We start from the raw sequence: 14,276 nt of genomic DNA on the forward strand, positions 1-14,276 counted from the left end.
TCCACAAAGTTATTGGTAAGATGATTGAAAGGGAGTGGAATAACCCACAATGTAGATTAATAAAATATAATGTATAGGAAACGAACTACATAAAAAAATTTAAAAAGAAAAAAGGTATTTGCAATGAATACATCATTGAATATCTACAATTTGATCATTCTCTTTCCAGCCTTATATCTGTTACCAAGTCTATATTTTACAAATACCATTTCCTCTTCATTGTTTCCAACTTTTTGCATTCCAGTCACTCATTATCATTAACACACCTTGATTGCATATTTGGTCAATTTTGGACTGCAAGATTTGGTAAAAATTTTTAATTTCCTCCTCTTTCACTTTAGCTGTAGAAGTATATGCTTGAATAATAGTCATATTAACAGACCTTCCTTCTACGTGCATGATAATATTCTATCACTCACACACTGTACATCAGGATAGAACTTGAAATTAGTGCCCCATAAATGCTTCTAGTAACCTTCTCTGGCCTCACCTAACCTTCATTGGCACAGTTTGGTTCAGCTCGCAGTTTGATTCAAAGAATTCATTAGACTGTTTATGACATAGAATAAAGAAGAATCTAGAAATGTCAGCTCTTAAGAGGAAGACGTCAATGAAATTATCCAGCGTTAAAGAACATCAATGACAAGGCGTGTTGTCGCCACTTGTGATTCACAAAGGGGCCTTAGTTCCATTCACTGAATGTTCTCCTGCCTTTCCCTTGGCAAGGTTACTCAGCCTGCTCAGTCTCCAGGTGAAAGTTGTTACTGAATCTGTGGACTTCCACAACTGCTCACAGCTTTGCTATGTGGATAGGGGTGGCAACCACATCTTATTTTTACGGACAGCAGCTTCACGGCTGGCAAGGCCAGAAAAGTGCTTTTGTTTCATTTGGCTTTCTCTCTGTGACAATAAGTATAAGTGACATCGTCTTGGTAAATACAAAAAGATGTTGAACAGGAACACACATTTCCTCCTGCCGCCCCAACCCCGGCAAGCTATTTTTGTTGTCATTTGCTTTCCTCGAGGAATATTCCTTTTCTAACCTCTCATTTTGTTGTTGTTGTTGTTGAGAATTTTAGCTTTGAAATATGTTGGACCCCAGAGTGAATGCTATCGATGTAACTTCTTAGACTGTTTCCCATCCTTTTGCAATTATTCCGCTACATATCTTCAATCCTTGAAAAACGACTTCGTTTGGGGCTTTCTGCTGCCGTCTGAATTTTACGACACAGGGTCACTGTGCCACAGCCAGGAGGACCCTGACAGAAGATTGCAGACGGGGTGCTGGGAGTCCTGTTAGCCCTGCATAGGCACAGGGCTCTTCCTCTCCTGTGTTCAACCATACCCGCCCCACTGCCAGAGATTAACTCACAGGTGCCACAGCTTTTAAAAGGGCATGACCCACATGCCACTTTGTTGCTGTAACTCTTCTGCCTCTTTCCAATGCCAGGGCATTTGGAAGGCCCGTAATGCAGAAACTCACTCACTTCTTAAAATGCACGTTTGAATGTGGGAGAAAGTCGTGTCTTATCTAAGAGGGGAAAAATATCACCAAGCAAAACCTGTGTCACCCTGCCGTGCAGGCAGACAGCGCTGGGGAAAGAGACTATGTGAAGGAAGCCAGCAAACCAAGAGTTTCCTGGGGACACGTGCTCCACCTTCAAGTCTCAAAACAAAGACTTTTGTCTTCCATGCCTACGAACTTAATTCATTCCCAAGGACATCATTCTCTCCATCAAGAACGCGTGTGTTTCTATTTCTCTCCCCTTCTCCCCATTGCGAACTTTTAAAAACTGAAGGTTTGTGCAATGGTTCAGCGGAAATTGGGCGGCATCTTTGCTCAGAGAAGCTGCATTAATGTGCCAATGCCCTTTATTTAATGCACTTTAAAATTCTGACGCGCCTTTTAGAAAGTCTGAGTTGTGTTGGGCTGAGTCTAATCACCGTTCTGCATGAGCGGGGATGTGCTATTTTCGTGAGGGGAGCACGGACGTCAGGTTTTAGCATAAGGGTGTCTCTGTGAGTACAGATGTCCGAAGACATTGGTTCGTTTCGATGCCCAAATCAACCAGCGAGAAATGTCACTTCTGCCAAATTTAGTCAGAGGAACGTCAGTGAATCATTTAAGCAATTTGGGACGGCAGGCTCTTGAGACTGTAGGGAATATTTAGAATTAATTCTGCAGAAGCAAAGCCGGGAGGGCAAACTTTTCTTTGCACACGGGAACAGACATTCATCCCCCCCACAAGATTATACTCTGTGTGTGTGTGTGTGTGTGTGTGTGTGTAGTGACGTCGTACAGATTCTTGGGGTGCTATAGTCTTGGTTTGCTGATCTAATCCATTTCCCTTTCTTGGCTGCCACGGCCTTACCCTTGGCTCCTAGTTGCCTCTTGGATTTCGCCCCATCCCATTCAGTGCAGCCTCTCTCAGTGTTTCATTGAGGTTGAACTTCCAAGGACATCACTTTGCCTCTTTGAATAAAAGATGCCTTCCCTTTTGAATGCTCACTGCCTCTGTGCCCTGACTGTACAATCAAAACAACGGGAAACACACTCCTAGCACTCTGGCGAAATTGGTGTCTGAGTCGCTTGGAAGCCTCTACTCACAGGTGCAGCCTGGCTGGCAAAGACTTCAGTGTTCATAACAATTACTAATAAGAAAATAAACGTTAGGTATGCATTATTAAAATACGTTCACAATTTTTTTCCTTTTTGTTGCAGAAAGAAACCAATGCAAACCTTTCCCATAAAACCGATTCTATATTGTTCAACCCCCTACCAACAAAACCCGTCTGATTTCATCTTTCCCAGCTTAAATATTCTTCAGCCTCTTTTCATCAAATTTGCATAGACATGCTTGGTTGTGGTTCTTTTTTTTATTTCAAGAAGATGATAAATATAATTTTTTTTGCACAAATCTTTAAAAATCTGTTACTCGAGTCAGTACAAGATCTTTCTATATGTGGCTTTTGATGCTAAGCAGTTGTATTGATGAAATGTTCTCAGTGTTCTAACAATGTTCAACTGTAATATACCAGTAGGCCTTCATGCTCTCTTCCTTTTTAATAAAAGGAGACGTTTGTCAGTTATTTGGAAGCTTTGTGGTTTCTATGTATAAGGGCTTGAGAGAGTTGGGTGAGTGGCTCACAGGCTCTCTGGTTAGGAAAACTATTCATAATCCTGGGGATTGTTTGAAAGCATCTATCAGGAATTTATAATTTTTTTTTGTCTTCATACATTCTGAAACATACACACACACACGGTAATTCAGTGTTAGTTGCTTTTGCTATTTAATGTGTTATCTTGTATTGGTTTTGAAAGGAGAGGAGACAGCTTTCTTTTAGAAGCTAGAGAAGAGTATATGTGATGTTAGAATCCAGTAACTTTTGGTTTTCCAATACATTTTGGATTTCCACATAATGAATATTGTAAACAAGGCTAATTTGGGTGGAAATTTTATTTTTTCTTCTGTCTCCAAAGCTGAAAGTGTCAGATTTTATGTGAAAGACAACGTGGCTTCATTATAAAGATTTTTGAGAAATTGAATCTGGTAGAAATTTTGCGGGGTGCAGCATGAAAGTACCTTGAGGGGTCTCAGAGGAAGAATAATGAGGACAAAGTGCAGAAGCAGGAGGTGAAGGGGAAAAGCTATATAGTTGAGCAAAAAATGTAAGAGCCTGAAATTCTAATGAATGCACTGAATTAACCATGTGGAAAAGGAAAAGAATGTATTTGCTGGGATGGAGTTCTAATTTGACACTCTCTCTGGGATTTCTAGAGATTAAGGTCGAGAAAACTTAGAAACTATGTGAGTCCAGATATCATTGATGCACTAAAATAGAATAATAACCACGGGGCAAGAAACAATCAATTCTGGTCCTACTCTGAAAGGAAGAGAGGGAAAGCTCTCATTTCATAAAAGCTCTCATCGTTCCCTGCTCTCCTCCCAAAGGCTCGTATTCTGCTTAAATTCTGAGGTGCTAGGGATTTGATGAGCCGGGGACATTAAGCTGGGCACAGGGGAGCATGCATGCCCCTTTAGGTCAGTCACCTGTTAGGTTTGGGATAATATGGGAGTAGCAAAATGATTCTCTTCTCAAAGTGTTTCAGTGGCTCCAAAACACTGATGGCTTAAAACTGTTGCAAATTGTGTGTGTGTATGGTCCCTGTGCAAATGTGTGAGTGACCAAGGAAACAGAGGTTCAGGGAGAGGGGAGAGAGAGAAGAGCATTGTTGACATGAGTGAAACTGAAGAAAGAGTTCCCTCAGGATCATATACAACCATATATTAAGGAACAGTTATGAAAGCACATAAATGGAGCTTAAGTATTTCCAGTCATAGAATTACACACACACACTCTCTCTCTCTCTCTCTCTCTCTCACATTCTCTTTCCCTCTCTCTCTCATATATGTTTGTAAGTGTATCTTTCATTGTAGGCCATTATTTTGGAAGGAAAAGGGAAGCACATGCCTTTTCCCAGTTACATAATTGTGCTCATACCACTGCCCCTCCAGCCTCCTAGCGACATCTATTAGCCTTTCTTAGCTCTTCATTATTCACAGTGTTGGGCCGGCTTCTGTGCATAATAAGGTTAATTATAATGAAAAGGTTGAATTGTATTAATTTCTCCTACAGTATGGATTCCAGAACGCCTACCAATGCTAGGATGTCCGGGAACGCTGTTTGGGTGATAATTTTTGCTCCCTCTGGTGGTTGTCTTTGAGGGAAGGATGAAAACACTGAGGCATATTGTTTGGGACCCCCCCCCCAATACTTACACACTTATCCACATAACTGTGTTTTCTTCTGACATTGACACCAAACATAGCACTAGTACATTTTCTACCCAGAATGCCATCATCACCAACAGAGAAGCCCACATTGGGCCTGGAGGAAGAGAGGGGAGTTGTTACCTAGGAAGGCTTAGGGAAATGCATTCCTTCACCCTGTGAATGCATCTCATCTCCACTGGCTGTTGCTTTCTGTCACGTTCCTAAAGGAAACTTCTGTTGTGTACTGTCAACTCAGAACTGCCCCATAGCTGAGCCTTCAGTGGGCTTTCCAAGGCAGTAACTTGAACGAGAGGCAATCCAAAGAGTCATGTTAGCCCAGAAGCACTAAGTGGGCTCAAGATTGGCTCATGGATTAGAGCGTCTCTCTTTATCGGGAACCCCTAGCTTCACGAAAAGATAAGAAAATGTCTAAAAAGATATAAAGTAAAAAAGAATACGTGCTAACATTTTGTAACAAACTGGAAAATTTGAAGTAAAAAAAGAATGAAAAATTCTGAAACTGTAGCTGTGAACTGTAGATCAATTGTCATTAAAAAGACATTTCATAAAAAAGACATTTCACTTAGTAATAAAATTAGTTAAGTGGATAGTGTGCTAAGCATGTTTTATTTTAGCCATTTTATTCTGGCCATTAGGAGGAAGCAAAAAAGTGTGGTGATACTTCAATAACTGGATAGATTAGGTTAACTTTCTCTCAAATGTGAGGTTTGTTTTGAAGTTACACGAGAAAAATATCCTTATTCCCCTCTGAACACACAAGATTATCCCCCACCCTTTGTGAGAAGATTAAGTGACCTTTAAACCCTAGCTTGAGACATGGAACCATTAGATGATTAAAAAAAAAAAGAGAGAGAGAGAAAGAAAACAAAAATCATGGGAGGGAAAAAATACCATCTACTATATAAATCAATTTTAATTAAAGTTTCTTAACACTCTTGATCATATGACAAAATTTCACTGTCCCCTCCCTTATTCAATGGCTTTGGTAAAAAGAAAGCCATAAAGAAAGATGATAAAGTAAATAAAGAAAACAAGTCTAGACAATTCTCAACAATGAAAATTTATACTTTAACGGAGCTCTGCTCCAATTCTTCTATATTTGTCATTTATACACCTGCACACATCTGGCCAGGACATTCAATGAATGGTTTTGGCCTCCAAATATATACCCTCTTGCTTTGCAAATTCACGCAGACCTTCCTTGTCCTTCAAAAAGCAAAAGCATCCTGTTTTGGTTAATGGGCTTTAAAAAAAAAACCCAAACAAAACACAAAAGTAAATTGTGATAGCAATTAGGGTTCTCAGTGAGCATGCTCAGTGGGTCTCTCATGGTTGCTAGGCAACCAGCTGAAGGTGTATGGCAAAAAGAGGGCCCCAAATGTAAAAACATAAGCACCTTTGGCAAAGGTTTGCACCCAGTCAAGAGACCCGTGCTCATCTATTCCATTAATTGCGGCGTGTTCTTGGGTGACTTTCATGGATTCGCTTTCCAGATTGTTGAGGAGAGGTTTGGGGGTGAGGGGATCGTGCAGGATGAGTTCAAGAACCATAAAGAATACTTGCAGAAACAAACAACGTTATTCTTGAATTGAGCTGCCATTTTACGTGTGTGTGTGTGTGTGTGTGTGTGTGTGTGTGTATGCATGCATGTCAATTTATTTTTCATTTTGGGAGTTGCAGGGAGCTCTTTTACCCATTGCGCTTGGACTGCTCAATATGTCAAAGCACAATTCTAATCCCAGCCTGGATCCGCGTCACGGCCCACATCGGGAATTTAAGCCTCTCGCATCAATCCATTCTCACGTTCCCCAGCATAGGACGGGACAGTTCTCCTTCGAGCGCACGGCTAAATTGGAAAGGTCGCAGCCTGCCCAGAGAAGCTGTGGGCGCACTCCTGGCTTCTCCAAGAGCACTTTTGGTAGTTGCGAGAACGAACGACGTGGAGGAGGAGTGAAAAATGCATCAACTTTTAGAAGCCACACGAATCCCTTCGTCTCTGATAAGTACAGTGGCGTCTCTATCAGCACCTCTAAGTAGAAGCCCAGCCGAACACCTGGTTCGGTCCACAGTGACAGCGCCGTCGCTCCAGTGGTAACAACTTTGAGGCAGGATGCTCAGCAAAATATATACATGGTATCAAATATTGGCTGCACACATCTAAGCCAATCACTTCTAAATAAATTAACCATGGCACTGCCTAATACGATCCACCTGCTTTCTTCCTTGCGTTGCTCCAGACCCTACCTGAGCCCCCCTTTGATTAAATGTCAAAAGCTTGCCTTCTGCCTGCAGATTTCACTGACGGCGGATAACAGAAAGGTTTCTCCTGTGACTCCATAAAACTGAAATAAATTCCACTGGCATCTTGTAAATTTTTATTTTCTACAATGACTGCAGGCCCCATCTGCGGCCCAGCTGTTATTAGAAGGGAAAGCGCTGGCCCTTCTGCATTACAAAACAGCATAGAACAGTAATTGCCAGTGGAAGAGATTAAGTGTAGACACTAAAAATGTTTACTCGCAATGAATATGCATAACGATGGGTAGGAAACAGCACTGGAAGATTAAAAAGAGAGAAGGGTTTGTTTACAAGGCTGGGGAAAAAAAAAGAGTGGAATGTCAGTTGGCCCCGAGCCTGAAATAGGAACGAAAAACCTTTGGGCAAGGCATTAGGGAGAAAAACAGATGGTTTGTGAACCTTTTATTAGATAGAAAAATCATTAATCAAGCCCAGGCTGGAAATGGCAGGGTTTTGGGTAGTTCATATTTTAGTTTATTTTTTCTTAAAGTGACAGTATACTTTGTGTGTGTGTGTGTATGTGTGTGTGTTTTGGGACAGTTTTCTATGGCTCTTCTTTCAATAGATATGGCTTCAGTACAACATTCCCCATGAAAGCCAGAATAACTAAGTTAGTGTTAGTGCTGGTTTGTTAGCTGAGAGAATTCTTCCAAAGGGCTTCATGTTTCAGCACCTGTTTTGCCTGTTTTGCCATTTAAAAAATTCCAGCATGGAATATATACATGTATTATAATAAAAATATTTTAGGTCTCCTTCCTTCGTGTGCCATTCCTTTGCTTTTGGGAGCTGGGGGAGGTAAATAGAGAGAAGGAACATTTTTCACTCCAGGAAGATGGTGCTGGTAATATTGATTCAATAGCAAGTTAAACAGAAATAAGTAGTTATAATAATTACGCATTGGTTAATCTCCTGAGAATGAATCCATGCTATGCCGTTGAATTATAAAAAAATCAAGAAGATAGAAGAGTCTCATTTGAAACTGTACTTTCCCTAAAACTAATCTGTGCCATTTGGACTTCGAGCAATTGTGTTGTATATTTTTGCTTGTACTGGGGAGTGGCAATCTCTGAGATAAGTATGTCTGAGGGAAAGACACAATTCTAGGATTAATGGTGCAAAGTCCATCATTATCATCATTATCATCCCAAGGAAAAGTCCTGCGCTAGGGGCATTATTGTGTATTGAGTATTATTGCATATAATATCCAAACCCCCTGGGAATAAAGGTATCATTCTGGCAAGAGTGGAGGGTACAAGATAGAGGGGACGGTCCTTCACAAGATGTAGTGACACAGTGACTGTAACAATGGGTTCCAGCATTTCAGAGATTGGGAGGATGGCGTGGGATAGGGCAAGACTCAGATAGGGTCACTATGAGTGGTAGTCAGCTGATGACCCCTAACAACAACAACAACAGATACACACATTGTGCTGGTGTGTTTGTGCTGTGCATAAACATATACATCTATGTGTACACACTCATTTTCAAGGCTTGAGACTTGATTTCTGAGTAATAACTATTTTTCCTTTTATAAAAATAGTTACAATTATTTTTGAGTTTCAGCTGAGGTACAATGCAGTATGGAGTTCAGGAATGAGCTGGCAAGATGAAGGGCTATTGGAACAAAATTGCCCAAGATCAGACCTGGGATAAACCTTGACATTGAAGCCTTGTTGTCCATTGCAGACATTGTAAACTATAGGTTCCCCTGTTGTCCACCTCATGCTTCACACTGGCATCTCCTCTTCACTTTGGGAAGCTCCCTTTAAACTCACTGCATTGTGTCCCTGTGCCTGTTTAATGTGGTAACTCTCAGGCAAGACGCTTTCTCAGGGGCTGCCACTCTTTGAGATAAGCATTGTTGACATTGGTTTCCAAGTATATACAATAAGGCAGTTTCTTTTTAAGGAATTAAAAGTTTCTTGGGAAGTGCCTCATTCATGTTTTCACATTTATAGTGAAGGTTATTATTATTTAAATACTTTGGTATTTCATTTACTGTTCATTTACAGTAATAGGATAAACTGTTCTTTGGCACAAGGGGCTCCTAGATATAATCCCGTAGTTTCTTCCCTTCTTTCTCATGAAAAAAATCAAAGCCAAACATAGACACTAACTCACCTGTATTTTCCTGGTCTTTGTGTCTATTCTCAATGGTAAGGAATGAAGAACCCTTTGGAACGGTCATCATATTAACTAAAAAGCAGTGGGAGAAAGTTATTGGATCACACTGTTCTGATTCCATTTCCATCTCCTTCTCTTGAAAATCATCATTCCCTCCCTCTCTTCCCCCTCCCACCAGTTTCCCTTATGAATTGATTTATGGAATTTTTTTTGGAGCCAATGTCATTGCCAATTAAAAAGTTCCAACAAAAGACAAGATCAGCAGTAATTTTCTGCACAGGTTATGAAGATACCTCTGCACCCTGGTTTGACTTACTGCAGAATCAGGAGTTCAAAGGCAGGACTGGTGGGCTCCTTTTAAGAATACTTATTTAGCGTGGGGAACTTCCAATTTTCTGACATTCTTCTTCTAAGGAGATGCTTAAAGTAAAAAAAAAAAGAAAAAAAAAGGAAAAAGAGAAGGGTTTCTTGCCATGAAAATGACATTAATATTTCGTAAATCAAGAACTCAGATAATGTTTTGGCTGCTACAGAGACGTTTACCTTATGTCATGTATCTAAATGCTTTTTGATTAAAACATGACACAGTTTTTGGACTGGCTTTACCGGAAAAAACAATTCCAAGAACTTTCCTATTCCAGAGTTGGAGATGCTTTAGAATATTCCCCACTAGACATCACCGTGGAATATACAGCCGTTAGCTCATTGAGAAAGATTTCCCGAACAATAAATCTTTAGAAATGATCTCCTGTTAATATTAAATCAAACATTTTGCTAAAAACCTGGAAGAAACGTTCATATGAAAACCACGTATGTACTTTATAAACTTTTTGAATAACTGCGGTGTCAACAGCTCTGCTCCTAAAGATAAAATACCTTTCTATATTGACTTTTAAAAGAATTTAATCTTATTGCAAGGCCAGATTTATTAATTAATTTATTTCTTTATTTTGGAGGAGGTGGGTATGCAGCAATAAAAAGCCAAATTTCTTTTTAAAATGCAAACTTTATACGGTAATTCTTGAACGAACATCTGCTGAGGAAAGGGTTAAAGTTAGGAAATGAATGATGAATTTCAAAGCTCTTTAAATATTAAAAAATACTGGAAGAAATGAGGTATTGGAGGCAGCCTTGGAGGAGAGTTTCTGGAATTACATCCTAACACTGAACATTTTCCCCTTACTAAGTTGTTGAAACTTGAGTATTTTATTTCTGACCCTTTGTGACTTCATTTTATCTGTGGTTAATGTAGTCTCCCCTTCCCTCCCTTTTAGACCCTTAAGGGCTTTACCAATTGGTTTCAACACATTAGAATTGGGAAGAAAAACACACTAGTGGAACAGTTATTTCAAAACATCCAGGAGAAAAACAGCAACAAAAAAAAAAATAGCATTAACATTGTGCCATAAAGCATTCAACAGCAAGCAGAAGACTAAAATTAAGGCCAAGTGGCTCCTCGGGGGAACTGTGAAGAACAATTTCTTTTCCGACTGTGTACACCACAGAGGAACTGCCCACATAGTTCCGATGCCTTGGACTAATCACTCTGAAATGAACTTCCTGCAGCAGATGAATCTTCTCAAGACTTGACGGGCTGAGAGGCTGGTGGGGGCTGGGAGAATGGGGAGACGAGGGGATGTTGGCCAGAAAACGCACGATGGCATGTAAACCAAAGAGTAGCTGGGATTGCTAGCATTGCATATGTTGTGGCATGTGATTAATAACAATGATCAAAAGAAAGAGGCCGTCATAACAGCTGCATTAAATGATTATGGAAATAGGCATTTGAAAATGTTTTCAGGGTGAGAGAGTTACAGCAGAATAGCTACATCCAGAGCAGGTCTCATTGTGGGGCAGAGAATAATTTTCAAAGGTAGAATTACTGGGATCAAACAGATTCTTTCCTCTGACATTTATTGTCACCTATTTTTTGAGAGTTTCTAGAAAGATGTTCTTCAACATAGCACCTGAAGGGGGTGAGATGTGTTAACACGAGTAGATTCTCTGGAAGACATGGAAAGTAGTAATCAATTAAGTAAATATCTTTCTAGGAAGAACTCGGTGGAAAAATGCAACCATCTAGAATTCCAATTTAACAATAATTTAAGTATTATTAAACTTCAATTTTGAAATCGGTTTTTAATCATAGCAACAAAGAAGACTGACAATTAGACTTGAACTTGAGCATTTTATATTCATAAAAAAAAACCCAAAAAACACAACAAAGCACAAATGAGGATCCTTTAATAGGAAAAAGGGACCAAGTGAAAACTCATTTGAAGTTTCTCAGCATTGAAAAATCTGTTTTTTAAAGATTTTTTTTTTTTTACTCTAGATAGTCTACTAGTAATTATCAATCTATAAGTCATTTTTAGGTGAGATAGAAAAAGCCATAGTTTATTTTTCAGAAATGATAAAATTGATATGTTATCAGAATACCTGTTGAACAGATGGGAAAAAAGTAAATCATGGTGTGAATGTGTCTCTAAAACAAAAATCCCCTATATCCATTTCTTTCCTTGCTGTAGGAATATTTTGGTCGCTAGTGTACGTTTACTTGGATATTTTTACTTCTAAGAATCTGTGAAAAGATCTCAAATTTTACAATGAAGAATAATGCTTCATAATTGGTGACCAGTATCCAATGAAAACCAAAGTCCTCCATGAAGCACTTCACAATTTCTACTCTCTATAACAAGAGCAAATAAGTTGAATTTTCACTCTTGTGATTAGTCAGGAAGCCCTTGAAACAAACTTGAAATAGACACTGGGTCACTCAAGGCAAATGATATCATTGATTTGGATGGCCTTGATTCTAAAGGTTATTTTGACTGTAATTTGGCAATTGTTGTCATTGGTTACCTTCAAGCTGATTCCATGTATGCAAAATAGTTCAGAAGCAAATCGTGAAGACTGTCTACTTAGGAACTTCCATTGTTGCTACAGTTATATGTTGTCAAGATGCTTGCAACTCATAGTGACCCTATGTACAATGGCTTATTGCCTCATTACCTCAGTTATTGTGCCAATCCATCTCATTGGGGGTCTTCCTCTCCTGTGCTGTCCCTCTACCCTTGTGAGCATGATGTCCTTCTTCAAGGACACATGCCCAAAGTATGTGAGATGGAGCTTCAAATTACTTGCTTCCAAGGAGAAACTTGTTTTCACCGTCTCCAAGAAAGACCTGTTTGTTCTTTTGGCAGTCCATGGTATGTTCAGTACTCTTCTCCAGCACCACTGTCAATCTATCAATGAGTTGTTGGGCACATAACTACGTGTGTCACTTGGAGTCCCAATAGTTACATGTAATATGGATGCATCACCTAAGTTCTTTCTTCCAGTCACTGCTACAGGTATTAGAAATATGCCCTTTGCACCATTACATAAGACACCTTCTTTGGGACATCTGCTTAGTACATTGTATCTGGGACAGGAAATGAACCAGCGGCCTGAGTGAGCTTCAGAAGCTGTCCCTACATTGTTTACTATGTTCCCTTCATTGTGTTTGCCTCCCAATGATTTCATATTGATGATGTCAAGATTAGCAAGGGCCTTCAGAGCCACAAGGAGTTTTTCCAGGAGTTTATAAATGTAATTTGCAAATTTGCAAGAGGAAAGTTTTGATAAACATATAGCCCTTTATCAGTATCGTTAGTATTTTTTTTATAAATCAATTTTAATGAAAGTTTACAGAGACTTACGGTTTCTAGTCATTAGTATTTCTAAAGTCCCATATACAACAAGGCTAATCCTTGGAGGCAAGGATTTTGAAGGTCCATCTGACATACTTTGGACATGTTGCAAGGAGGGACCAGTCCTTGGAGAGGGACGTCATTCTTGGGAAGGTGGAGGGATGGCGCAGGAGGGGATCGACTCAGTGACTGGGACAATGGGGGTAGCCATGTCAGAGACAATGAAATTGGTTGATAGAACAGGGTTCGGAGCAGATAAACATGGGGTCCCTACGAATCTGAGTTGACTCAATGGCATGTAACAACAACACATAGACATCAAAAGAAACAATGTAAATATTCTGCTGCCATGGAAGCACACTGGTTGAATAGAGATCTAGGTGTAGATCTCAGGCTTCTGCATTTTATGAAAACATTACCAGATATTCCAATTCATGGCCAGATTTGAGAGCTACTATTTGCCTGGTCTCATGAAGCATTATCTATATTCAACCCTTAAATTGAGAAGACCATGTACTTATTTATATTTTTGGTATTCTGACTCATTAATCACGCACGGAACGCTCATGCAACAACTGCCATTCAATCATTCGGAAAGAATTAATACCTTTCTAGGAATGCTCATGTTATACTGCAAGAGTAACTTAAAGACCCCATAATTTCAAGTTCCTGGAACAAGGCACAGTTGTCAGAATATAGATGAGTGTTTAACAGATAGAGTGGGAATATCCAAAATGACTTCACAATATGTCTAAACAGCTTTGCCCCCTTGACACCATTTGCTGTTTTCTCATCCAAGTTTGACGATTTAGCAGGTGCTTTTTCTACAGCTCACCTTCCTTGGCCTCACTAACACTTTGGTCCCTGGGGAATCATTCGAGCCCAGGGGATTTCTGGGGCCACCTGAGTAACCACCATGTCGCCCTTTAAAAATACGACATGCACCTTCAGGTCAAAGTGGCTTTTATTCATATTCTGCAAGAGGCTGGACTTCCAGTCCAAGAACAATCTTCAGTTTTTATGTTTTTACAATGGAAAAAAAAATTGGAAAGATAAAGTCTTCAGGGGGAGTAGATCATCCCTGGGAAAGGCTTGGAATGAGTTTTTCTGATGAGTTATGGGAGCATGAAGACATATCCTGTTTTGCTTCTCGATTTGGAGAGGTTTTCACAGAGAGGTCTGTTTGCTCCAACTCATTCATTCCGTTCGCTCTCGGTTCTCTAAGACATCTGAGAGGAAACATTGGCTCGAAACTTCCATCCCAGGTGTGAGGAAGATTTCTGGAAGGATACTTCTTGCTGAATGTTATTACTGACTGCATTTCATTTTCCTTTCTAAGGAATTCCAAAAGGAGCGATCGACTCTC

This window comes from Elephantulus edwardii, unplaced genomic scaffold (assembly GCF_000299155.1).
Source record: "Elephantulus edwardii isolate Elephantulus edwardi_28Jun2011 unplaced genomic scaffold, EleEdw1.0 scaffold00103, whole genome shotgun sequence".
Classification (NCBI taxonomy): domain Eukaryota; kingdom Metazoa; phylum Chordata; class Mammalia; order Macroscelidea; family Macroscelididae; genus Elephantulus; species Elephantulus edwardii.